Source organism: Triticum dicoccoides, chromosome 2B (assembly GCF_002162155.2).
Source record: "Triticum dicoccoides isolate Atlit2015 ecotype Zavitan chromosome 2B, WEW_v2.0, whole genome shotgun sequence".
In the NCBI taxonomy this organism is placed as follows: domain Eukaryota; kingdom Viridiplantae; phylum Streptophyta; class Magnoliopsida; order Poales; family Poaceae; genus Triticum; species Triticum dicoccoides.
Window position 1 is genome coordinate 709,512,383 of NC_041383.1, and position 12,312 is coordinate 709,524,694.

Here is a 12,312-nt window from a genome sequence, read left to right on the forward strand (position 1 = left end):
GACCGCGGCCTGGGACGCGGTCGCAGCCTCGACCGCAACGTGTGGAAGCGCAAGACAGATTCGGGCGGATCCTCAACACAAAAGGCTTCTGGATCGGGGGATGCTGGATCCAGAAAGTGGGACGAGGCGGCCGGCGGCAATCTTGCTGCTCCCCCTCGAAATGGGAGGTGGGGCGAAGAAGATGGGGACACGAGCGAGCCTTGAGCGGTGGAGAAGAACCCTGCATCTCCGCGAGCGCGTGATCCTCCTGCTTATGCTGGTAACAATGCCCCTCCTCCTTTTCCATGTCAGATCTGTAATCTGAATGGACATCCTACTGCTAGATGCACGCAAGCTATGTGTGAGCGGTGCAAAAAGAAAGGGCACCTGTCTGTTATCTGCTCTGAATTTTTACCTTGGGAATTTTCGCCTGCTATGTGTGGTTTTCAAAGCAAAGGGCTAGGGTTCTTCTATATTCCTGATTTCAGTGTTGATAGACAGCCTAGGGAGAGGATCTTCAATGTTGTTGTTACTATCACCGAGGGGGATGCGCTTACTAAAGATATACAGCACGAGTTTAGTGTTTATGTGGGTCAGGGATGGCGCTATTCTGCTAAATTCTTTGCTCCGAAAATGTTTGTGATGAGGATGCCTAACCCCAGAGAAGTGGATCGTGCTCTATTTGTTGAACATATTAAGCTGAAAAAGTGTGGTGTGGCTGTTAAAGTTTCCCCTTGGTCTGAGGATATCGATTCCGAGGGGCTCCTGGAAGTTGCTTAGGTGAGGATTGGGAGAATTCCTCCTAATAAACGTTGTGATAAGATTGTGGCTTATGGGGGGGGGGGGGCTTGTGGGCATAACCCTGGAGGTTGATATGTCTACTTTGAACCGCCCGTCTTCAATGAGAGCTAAAATTGGATGTCGATTAGTGAAACAACTCCCTAACATAGCTGAAGGAGTGTTGGGGGGCGTTTCTATAAATTCACTTATGAGGTGGAAGAAATCCTGGTGGTTAATACTGTTAATGATGAGGCTGTGCGTGTTGATGCTAAAGACAATCCTCCTAAGCCTGATCAGACTCCTAAATGCAAGCGAGCTGATCAGGGGGTAGATGAAGGGCAATATAGCTTAAAAAGTGGGGAGAAAGGGGAATCATCTGCTCGTGGGGGCAAGACCTGTCGTCTGTCACCACAGGAGCAAGAGATATCTATGTCTTCTGACAGCGAGGTGGACTCCTCTCTTCTCATTGAAACAATGGCTAAAGAGCACGAGCTTGTAGGAAATGATATGATCCAGGATACCTCTAAATGGCTAACAACACTGAATCATGTTGAAACCAGTGCTCCAATGGAAAAAAGAAATATGAAGCAGGAAATGAAGGTACAAAATTCATCCGCTATTCGTCGATCCTTGTCTTATGCTGATGTGGTTTCTAACCCTGCTCAGATTGTGGTGGAGGGAGACATTGATGCAGGTTTGAAGAATAACAGTGACTATGTGGTACAGCTCCCACCTTCTGAATGCAGTGATGAGATTATTCTCACTCCTCCCCTAGCCCCTGAAGCAGCTCTTAAATTCAGCAAGCATAATGTGCAGAGGATGTAGGAGAGTATTGTGGAAAAAGCTATCAATCTTGCCCAGAAAAAAGACTTGGGAGGTAATCATACAGCTTGTACTAATGCTTTTGATGTTCTCTCCAATTCTGAACTTTTACATAGAGCTTCTTGCATGGGTGTGAATATACCTGATAATGATTTCTCTTGTGTGGATGTACTTAGAGAATTGGAGAGGATGAGAGAAAATTTAGCTGATAAAAATAAGGTGGAAGAGAATAGTAAACCCACTGATGATAATGGGGATGACATTTTGGTTACTAATGGGTTGGGTAAATCTGTCCCTGTTAATCTTACCTGGCTGGACCAGGAAGAGGTCTTGCACGAGCAAATTTCTTCGGGTAAAAACAAAAAGAAAATTAAAAAGAAGTATGTTGTTAAGCTACCTAGACCTGTGACTAGGAGCCAAATGAAACAAACCTCTACTGAAGAGGTGCTCTGTAGCCCTGCAAAGCCTCCTGGTAGGGCTACTCGATCTCGTTTCCATAAGAATCGTTCCAAATTAGAGGCCTCATTTGGAACTGTAGAGGGGCAGGCAAGAAAGGGATGGCCACCTGCCTCTCTGACCTGATTAGTGACCATTCCTTAGACTTTGTTGGGTTGCAGGAGACTATGAAAACAAAATTTTCCCCTAAATCTATTAGGAGGATTGATCCCTTTGGACTATTCCATTGGGAATGGATTCCATCTGCTGGGAAATCTAGTGGAATTCTGAGTGGTGTGAGACATGATACTTTTGATGTTATTTCCTGCAATAAAGGCAAATACATTTTGCGAACAGTGGTGCATGACAAGAAGAATAAGAAGGATTGGGGCCTCCTGGTAGTGTATGGATCTGCTCATGAGGAGTTTAAAGAGGAATTCCTGGTGGAGCTTGCTGCAATGTGTAGCAATATGAGTATCCCCTACATTGTAGGAGGTGACTTTAATATTCTGCATAGCTGCAATGAGAAAAATAAGAAGATGAATTGTAGCAGATCTACTGATCTCTTTAATTCCATTATCGATGCCCTGGCCCTCAGAGAGATCTGTACCAGTGTGGGAAAATATACATGGACTAACAATCAGGCACACCCAACTCTGGAGAAACTGGACCGGATCCTGATGTCTGAAGACTGGGAAAATCTTTTCCCTATGGTTTCTGATAGGAAATTGGTTCGAGAACTCTCTAACCATAACCCACTACTCCTTTCTAGTGGGGAGGAAAGTAGAGAAGCTCCTAAACCTCGTGAGTTTCGTTTTAATCTTGCCTGGATTAAAGATGAGAATTTCCTGCCTACTTTTAGTAAGATCTGGGCTAGGAGGGTCCATTCTTCCGACCCTATTGATATCATGAATATCAAATTAAAAAGATGCAAAACCTACGTCAAGGGATGGGGATCAGATAAATATGGCCATGACAAAAAAAAGGAAAGAAGAGCTCAAGATGGAGCTGGCTATGCTAGAAGAACTTGAAGAAAGTGGTCCCTTGTCCCCTGAGCTATACAGCATCAAGATTGATGTTAGTACTGAGCTTCATGACATACTGATAAATGAGGAGATATATTGGCTCCAACAGTCTCATGAACACTGGCTCTTAAAAGGAGACCTGGACATAGACTATTATGATAAAATTGCAAATGGCCGTAAGAGGAAGAACACAATTCACTCCCTTAAAGTTGGGGAGGTGGAGATCAAGGGTACTGACGAGCTGATTGCTCATGCCACAGAATATTACAAAAGTCTATTTGGACCTGAGCCTGGTAATTTGTTTCACCTTGACCCTGACACATGGACTGATGAGGAAAAGCTCAATGCAAATGATAATGCAGATCTGTGCCGAGAATTCACGGAGGAACAGGTCAATGAGGCGCTGTTCTCTATGGCACATAATAGAGCCCCTGGCCCAGATAACATACCTGTTGACTTCTATCAGGTGTGCTGGGATATTGTTAAATATGATATTATGAGGCTGTTTGTGAGTTTTCATAATGGGACTTTGGATGTGCAACGTCTTAACTATTGGGTGATTACTCTTTTACCAAAAACTACGGGCGCGGATAAAATCCAGCAATTTAGACCTATATGTCTCCTGAGATGTCCATACAAGCTTATTACTAAAGTTTTGGATCGGCGAGTGGAGAGATACGCTGATAAGCTCATTAGCTAGAACCAGAACGCTTTTATTAAGGGGAGAAGCATTATGGATGGGGTGCTGTCGCTTCATGAAATTTTAAACTATACTCATGTGAAAAAGAGGGTGGGGGTCGTCCTGAAGTTAGACTTTGAGAAGGCATACAATAAGGTGAACTAGGACTTTCTGTTGGAATGTCACAAGCTTCGAGGTTTTAGTGGCACGTGGTGCGGCTGGATTAAGCAGATCTTGCACAATGGTACTGTGAGTATCAAACTTAATAACCAGGTTGGTCCATATTTCCAGAGTGCTAAGGGTGTTCGCCAAGGGGATCCCCACTCCCCTTTCCTTTTTAATCTAGCTGCTGATTGTCTTGCGAAGATGATCACTAATGCCCAAAAAAATAACTTGCTGGTGGGTTTGGCTTCGGATCTTATCCCTACTGGAGTTGCGGTGCTCCAATATGCAGACGACACTATTGTCTGTTTGGAACACGATGTTGATAAAGCAGTAAACCTGAAGTTGTTGTTGTACATCTTCAAGCTGATGTCTGGACTTAAAGTTAATTATCAGAAAAGTGGGATTTTCACTGTGGGTGGCGATGAGAACACGGTGAAATACTATGCTGAGTTGTTTAACTGTGATGTGGGTAGCTTTCCTATCAAATATCTTGGTATGCCTATTAGTTAATCCACCCTAAGAGATTCCAATTGGGAGTTCATAGTGGCTAAGTACCTCAAAACAATCGAGGCATGGATCGGTAATGCTGCATCCATGGGGGGCAGATTAACTTTGTTGGACTCAGTTGTCACCCAAATATCCTTATATCATATGTCTATGTGGCTTATGAGTAAAACTTTCATTGAAAAGCTTGATAAGCATAGAAGGAAATTCTTTTGGCAAGGTTGTAACAAGAAAAAGAGGTACCAATTGGTCAAATGGGGCAGGATATGTAGATCTAGAGATAAAGGTGGCCTGGGAGTTAAAGATCTTCGGAAACAAAACATTAGTTTGATGGTCAAGTGGTGGTGGAAACTTGAGACCCAAAATGGCCTATGGCAAAAAATTGTTCGTGCCCGATATTTGAAAAATAGAATTGTGGCTACGGTCAAACCCAGGTTCAATGATTCTCCATCTTGGAAAGCCCTGCTTAAAGTTAAGACCCTGTATATGGCTGGTAGGAAAATTAAAACTAGATCAGGTGATCTTACTAGAGTGTGGAAAGACTCCATTAATGGGTATAGGCCATTCCAGGACTGTTATCCCGTGTTGCTTGATATATGCACTGATCAGGACTGCATTGTTGCCAAATTCAAATATGTGAAACCCAACACCTTCTTTAGGAGAAGGCTTACCCCTGATCTTCAGAGGCAATGGGAGGAAATGAGGAAACATATTGACAATTTACAGCTGGGAAAAGGGGGGGACCAAGTGTACTGGGGGCTCAATGGGAATGGTAGATTTTCTACTAAATCTATGTACAAATGGCTAGAAAACCCTCTTAGTGGTTGCCACTATAGATGGATCTGGAAGGCCAAGATCCCCCTCAAAATCAAAATTTTCTTATGGCAGCTATCTCAGGATGCTGTGTTGACCAGGCAAGTTATGAAGGAGAGAAGATGGCCTGGGATCCCAAATGTTCCTTCTGTGATAATATTGAATCATCTCGGCATTTGTTCTTCACATGTCCTGTGGCTAGAATGGTATGACATTGTGATGGGATGGCTCTAGGGACTGATTTATGTCCGAGAAGTTACTGGCAATATTTCTCCTCGTGCCACACTTTCCTTCCTTCTGGGAGGAAATACTATACGGTTGGCCTCGCGGCCATTTGCTAGGCTATCTGGCTGGCTCGAAATCGAGCCACTTTTGAGAAAAACAGATTAAGATACCGTTTGAAATTGTGTTTTCCATGTGCTCCTTTTTTTATATTGGGCAGGTCTGCAGCACGGTGAAGGAGTCAAGGAGCTGCGCAGTGGGGCGGTGATGGTCAGGTCAAGCACTATGAACATGATGAAGATGTGCGAGATGGCAAGGAGACCAATCGAGGTAGAATGATCTCGCGAATTCGCCTGCATTCAGAGATGCCACTGACATTTCCTGCTACTGTTCGTTTCTTATTTGGATCCTGTGTTGGGCTTTTGGCTGTAATAGACTGTAGTTCATTGGGTTGATGTGAGACTATGATGCTGTCAGGTTTTCGCCCCATGGCGTTCGTTTCGATGTTGGGCGAACGCAGTGGGTTTCCTGGCAGTGATCGAACTCGCTGCACCTCTTTCCCCTTCCCCTGTTTTGATTCTCGGAACTTTGTATTTCCGTTCATTTGCAATGGAAAGGGGTCATGCCCGGTTCGAAAAAAAATGTATCTGTTGGAAATATGCCCTAGAGGCAATAATAAAATGGTTATTATTATATTTCTTTGTTCATGATATTTGTCTCTTATTCATGCTATAATTGTATTATACAGAAATCGTAATACACGTGTGAATACATAGACCACAACATGTCCCTAGTGAGCCTCTAGTTGACTAGCTCGTTGATCAACAGATAGTCATGGTTTCCTGACTATGGACATTGGATGTCATTGATAACTGGACCACATCATTAGGAGAATGATGTGATGGACAAGACCCAATCCTAAGCATAGCTCAAAGATCGTGTAGTTCGTTTAGCTAGAGCTTTTCCAAATGTCAAGTATCATTTCCTTAGACCATGAGATTGTGCAACTCCCGGATATCGTAGGAGTGCTTTGGGTGTACCAAACGTCACAACATAACTGGGTGACTATAAAGGTGCACTACGGGTATCTCCGAAAGTGTCTGTTGGGTTGGCACGAATCGAGACTGGGATTTGTCACTCCGTATGACGGAGAGGTATCTCTGGGCCCACTCGGTAATGCATCATCATAATGAGCTCAATGTGACCAAGTGTCTGGTCACGGGATCATGCATTACGGTACGAGTAAAGTGACTTGCCGGTAACGAGATTAAATGAGGTATTGGGATACCGACGATCGAGTCTCGGGCAAGTAACGTACCGATTGACAAAGGGAATTGTATACGGAGTTGTTTGAATCCTCGACATCGTGGTTCATCCGATGAGATCATCGAGGAGCATGTGGGAGACAACATGGGTATCCAGATCCTGCTATTGGTTATTGACCGGAGAGGCGTCTCGGTCATGTCTGCATGTCTCCCGAACCCGTAGGGTCTACACACTTAAGGTTCGGTGACGCTAGGGTTGTAGTGATATAAGTATGCGGTAAACCGAAAGTTGTTCGGAGTCCCGAATGAGATCTCGGACCTCACGAGGAGTTTCGGAATGGTCCGTAGGTAAAGAATTATATATTGGAAGTCGAGTTTCCGCCATCGGGAAAGTTTCGGGGGTCACCGGTATTGTACCGGGACCACCGGAAGGGTCCCGGGGGTCCACCGGGTGGGGCCACCTATCCTGGAGGGCCCCATGGGCTGAAGTGGGAGGGGAACCAGCCCCAGGTGGGCTGGTGCGCCCCCCTTGGGCCCCCCTGCGCCTAGGGTTGGAAACCCTAGGGGTGGGGGCGCCTCCACTTGCCTTGGGGGGCAAGGCTCCCCCTTGGCCGCCGCCCCCCTTGGAGATTCAATCTCGTAGGGCCGGCGCCCCCCCTGGGGACCCTATATAAAGAGGAGGGAGGGAGGGCAGCCGGACATATGCACTTGGCGCCTCCCTTCCCCCTTGCTACACCTCTCCCTCCCGTAGACGCTTGGCGAAGCCCTGCCGGATCCCTGCTGCATCCACCACCACGTCGTCGTGCTGCTGGATCTTCATCAACCTCTCCTTCCCCCTTGCTGGATCAAGAAGGAGGAGACGTCTCCCTGACCGTACTTGTGTTGAACGCGGAGGTGCCGTCCGTTCGGCGCTAGGATCTCCGGTGATTTGGATCACGACGAGTACGACTCCCTGAACCCCGTTCCCTTGAACGCTTCCGCTCGATCTACAAGGGTATGTAGACGCACTCCTCTCTCTCGTTGCTAGATGAACTTATAGATTGATCTTGGTGAAACCGTAGGAAATTTTTTATTTTCTGCAATGTTCCCCAACCATGGTATAAGAGCCAGGTTTATGCGTAGTTCTCTTTGCACGAGTAGAACACAATTTTGTTGTGGGTGTAGATGTTGTCAACTTTCTTGCCACTACTAGTCTTATTTTTCTTTAGCGGTATTGTGGGATGAAGCGGCCGGACCGACCTTACACGTACGCTTACGTGAGACAGGTTCCACCGACTGACATGCACTAGTTGCATAAGGTGGCTAGCGGGTGTCTGTCTCTCCCACTTTAGTTGGAGCGGATTCGATGAAAAGGGTCCTTATGAAGGGTAAATAGAAGTTGACAAATCACGTTGTGGCTTTCACGTAGGTAAGAAAACGTTCTTGCTAGAACCCTATTGCAGCCACGTAAAAGATGCAACAACAATTAGAGAACGTCTAACTTGTTTTTGCAGCATATGATTTGTGATGTGATATGGCCAAAAGTTGTGATGAATGATGAATGATATATTGTGATGTATAAGATCATGTTCTTGTAATAGGAATCACGACTTGCATGTTGATGAGTATGACAATCGGCAAGAGCCATAGGAGTTGTCTTAATTATTGTATGACCTGCGTGCCAATGATTTAACGCCATGTAATTACTTTTCTTTATTGCTAAAGCGTTAGCCATAGTAGTAGAAGTAATAGTTGGCGAGCAACTTCGTGGAGACACGATGATGGAGATCATGATGATGGAGATCATGGTGTCATGCCGGTGACGAAGATGATCATGGAGCCCTGAAGATGGAGATCAAAGGAGAAATATGATATTGGCCATATCATGTCACTGTTTAATTGCATGTGATGTTTATTATGTTTATGCATCTTGTTTACTTAGAACGATGGTAGTAAATAAGATGATCCCTCATAATAATTTCAAGAAAGTGTTCCCCCTAACTGTGCACCGTTGCGAAAGTTCGTCGTTTCGAAGCACCACGTGATGATCGGGTGTGATAGATTCTAACGTTCACATACAACGGGTGTAAGACAGATTTACACATGCAAAGCACTTAGGTTAACTTGACGAGCCTAGCATGTACAAACATGGCCTCGGAACACAAGAGACCGAAAGGTCGAACATGAGTCATATGGAAGATACGATCAACATGGAGAGGTTCACCGATGATGACTAGTCCGTCTCACGTGATGATCGGACACGACCTAGTTGACTCGGATCATGTATCACTTAGATGACTAGAGGGATGTCTAATCTGAGTGGGAGTTCATTAAATAATTTGATTAGATGAACTTAAATTATCATGAACTTAGTCTAAAAACCTTTGCAAATATGTCTTGTAGATCAAATGGCCAATGCTCATGTCCACCTGAACTTCAACGCGTTCCTAGAGAAAACCAAGCTGAAAGATGATGGCAGCAACTATACGGACTGGGTCCAGAACCTGAGGATCATCCTCATAGCTGCAAAGAAAGATTATGTCTTAGAAGCACCACTAGGTGAAGCTCCCATCCCAGAGAACCAAGACGTCATGAACGCTTGGCAGTCTCGTGCTGATGATTACTCCCTCGTTCAGTGCGGCATGCTTTACAGCTTAGAACCGGGGCTCCAAAAGCATTTTGAGCAACACGGAGCATATGAGATGTTCGAAGAGCTGAAAATGGTTTTCCAAGCTCATGCCCGGGTCGAGAGATATGAAGTCTCCAACAAGTTCTTCAGCTGTAAGATGGAGGAAAATAGTTCTGTCAGTGAGCACATACTCAAAATGTCTGGGTTGTACAACCGCTTGACTCAGCTGGGAGTTAATCTCCCGGATGACGCGGTTATTGACAGAATCCTTCAGTCGCTTCCACCGAGCTACAAGAGCTTTGTGATGAACTTCAATATGCAGGGGATGGAAAAGACCATTCCTGAAGTATATTCAATGCTGAAATCAGCAAAGGTTGAGATCAAAAAGGAACATGAAGTGTTGATGGTAAATAAAACCACTAAGTTCAAGAAAGGCAAGGGTAAGAAGAACTTCAAGAAGGACGGCAAGGAAGTTGCCGCGCCCGATAAGTCAGCTGCCGGGAAGAAGTCAAAGAATGGACCCAAGCCTGAGACTGAGTGCTTTTATTGCAAAGGGAAGGGTCACTGGAAGCGGAACTGCCCCAAATACTTAGCGGACAAGAAGGCCGGCAACACTAAAGGTATATGTGATATACATGTAACTGATGTGTACCTTACCAGTGCTCGTAGTAGCTCCTGGGTATTTCATACCGGTGTTATTGCTCATATTTGTAACTCAAAGCAGGAGCTGCGGAATAAGTGGAGACTGGCGAAGGACGAGGTGACAATGCGCGTCGGGAATGGTTCCGGAGTCGATGTGATCGCCGTCGGCACGCTACCTCTACATTTACCTACGGGATTAGTTTTAAACCTCAATAATTGTTATTTAGTACCAGCTTTGAGCATGAACATTGTATCTGGATCTCGTTTAATACGAGATGGCTACTCATTTAAATCCGACAATAATGGTTGTTCTATTTGTATGAGAGATATGTTTTATGGTCATGCCCCGATGGTCAATGGTTTATTCTTAATGAATCTCGAATGTGATGTTACACATATTCATAGCGTGAATACCAAAAGTTGTAAAGTTGATAACGATAGTCCCACATACTTGTGGCACTTCCGCCTTGGTCACATTGGTGTCAAGCGCATGAAGAAGCTCCATGCTGATGGACTTTTAGAGTCTCTCGATTATGAATCATTTGACACATGCGAGCCATGCCTCATGGGCAAAATGACCAAGACTCTGTTCTCCGGAACAATGGAGCGAGCAACCAACTTATTGGAAATCATACATACGGATGTGTGCGGTCCAATGAGCGTTGAGGCTCGCGGAGGATATCTTTATGTTTTCACTCTCACTGATGACTTGAGTAGATATGGGTATGTCTACTTGATGAAACACAAGTCTGAGACCTTTGAAAAGTTCAAGGAATTTCAGAATGAGGTAGAGAATCAACATGACCGAAAAATAAAGTTCTTACAATCAGATCGTGGAGGAGAATATTTAAGTCATGAATTTGGTACGCACTTAAGGAAATGTGGAATCGTTTCACAACTCACGCCGCCTGGAACACCTCAGCGTAACGGTGTGTCTGAACATCGTAATCGCACTTTATTAGATATGATGCGATCTATGATGTCTCTTACCGATTTACCGCCATCTTTTTGGGGATACGCTCTAGAGACAGCTACATTCACTTTAAATAGGGCACCGTCTAAATCCGTTGAGACGACACCGTATGAATTATGGTTTGGGAAGAAACCTAAGCTGTCGTTTCTAAAAGTTTGGGGATGCGATGCTTATGTCAAGAAACTTCAACCTGAAAAGCTCGAAAGTCGGGAAAATGCGTCTTCACAGGATACCCTAAGGAAACCATTGGGTATACCTTCTACCTTAGATTCGAAGGCAAGATCTTTGTTGCCAAGAACGGGTCCTTCCTGGAGAAAGAGTTTCTCTCGAGAGAAGTAAGTGGGAGGAAAGTGGAACTTGATGAAGTACTACCTCTTGAACCGGTAAGTAGCGTAGCTCAGGAAGATGTTCTTGTGGTGCCTACACCGACTGGAGAGGAAATTAATGATGATGATCAAGCTACTTCGGATCAAGTTGCTACTGAACTTCGTAGGTCCACAAGGACACGTTCCACACCAGAGTGGTATGGCAACCCTGTCCTGGAAATCATGTTGTTAGACAATGGTGAACCTTCAAACTATGAAGAAGTGATGGCGGGCCCAGATTCCAACAAATGGCTTGAAGCCATGCAATCCAAGATAGAATCCATGTATGAAAACAAAGTACGGACTTTGACAGACTTTCCCGATGATCGGCAAGCGATAGAAAACAAATGGATCTTTAAGAAGAAGACGGACGCAGATGGTAATGTTACCATCTATAAAGCTATACTTGTCGCTAAGGGTTATCGGCAAGTTCAAGGGGTTGACTACGATGAGACTTTCTCTCCCGTAGCGAAGCTGAAGTCCGTCCGAATCATGTTAGCAATTGCCGCATACTATGATTATGAGATATGGCAGATGGATGTCAAAACGGCATTCCTTAACGGTTATCTTAAGGAAGAACTGTATATGATGCAGCCGAAAGGTTTTGTCGACCCTGAGAATGCTAACAAGGTATGCAAGCTCCAGCGATCCATTTATGGGCTGGTGCAAGCATCTCGGAGTTGGAACATTCGCTTTGATGAGATGATCAAAGCGTTTGGGTTTATGCAGACTTATGGAGAAGCTTGCGTTTACAAGAAAGTGAGTGGGAGCTCTGTAGCATTTCTCATATTATATGTAGATGACATACTTCTGATGGGAAATGATATAGAATTTTTGGACAGCATTAAGGCCTAGTTGAATAAGTATTTTTCAATGAAGGACCTTGGAGAAGCTGCTTACATACTAGGCATCAAGATCTATAGGGATAGATCGAGACGCCTTATAGGTCTTTCACAAAGCACATACCTTGATAAGATATTGAAGAAGTTCAATATGGATCAGTCCAAGAAAGGGTTCTTGCCTGTATTACAAGGT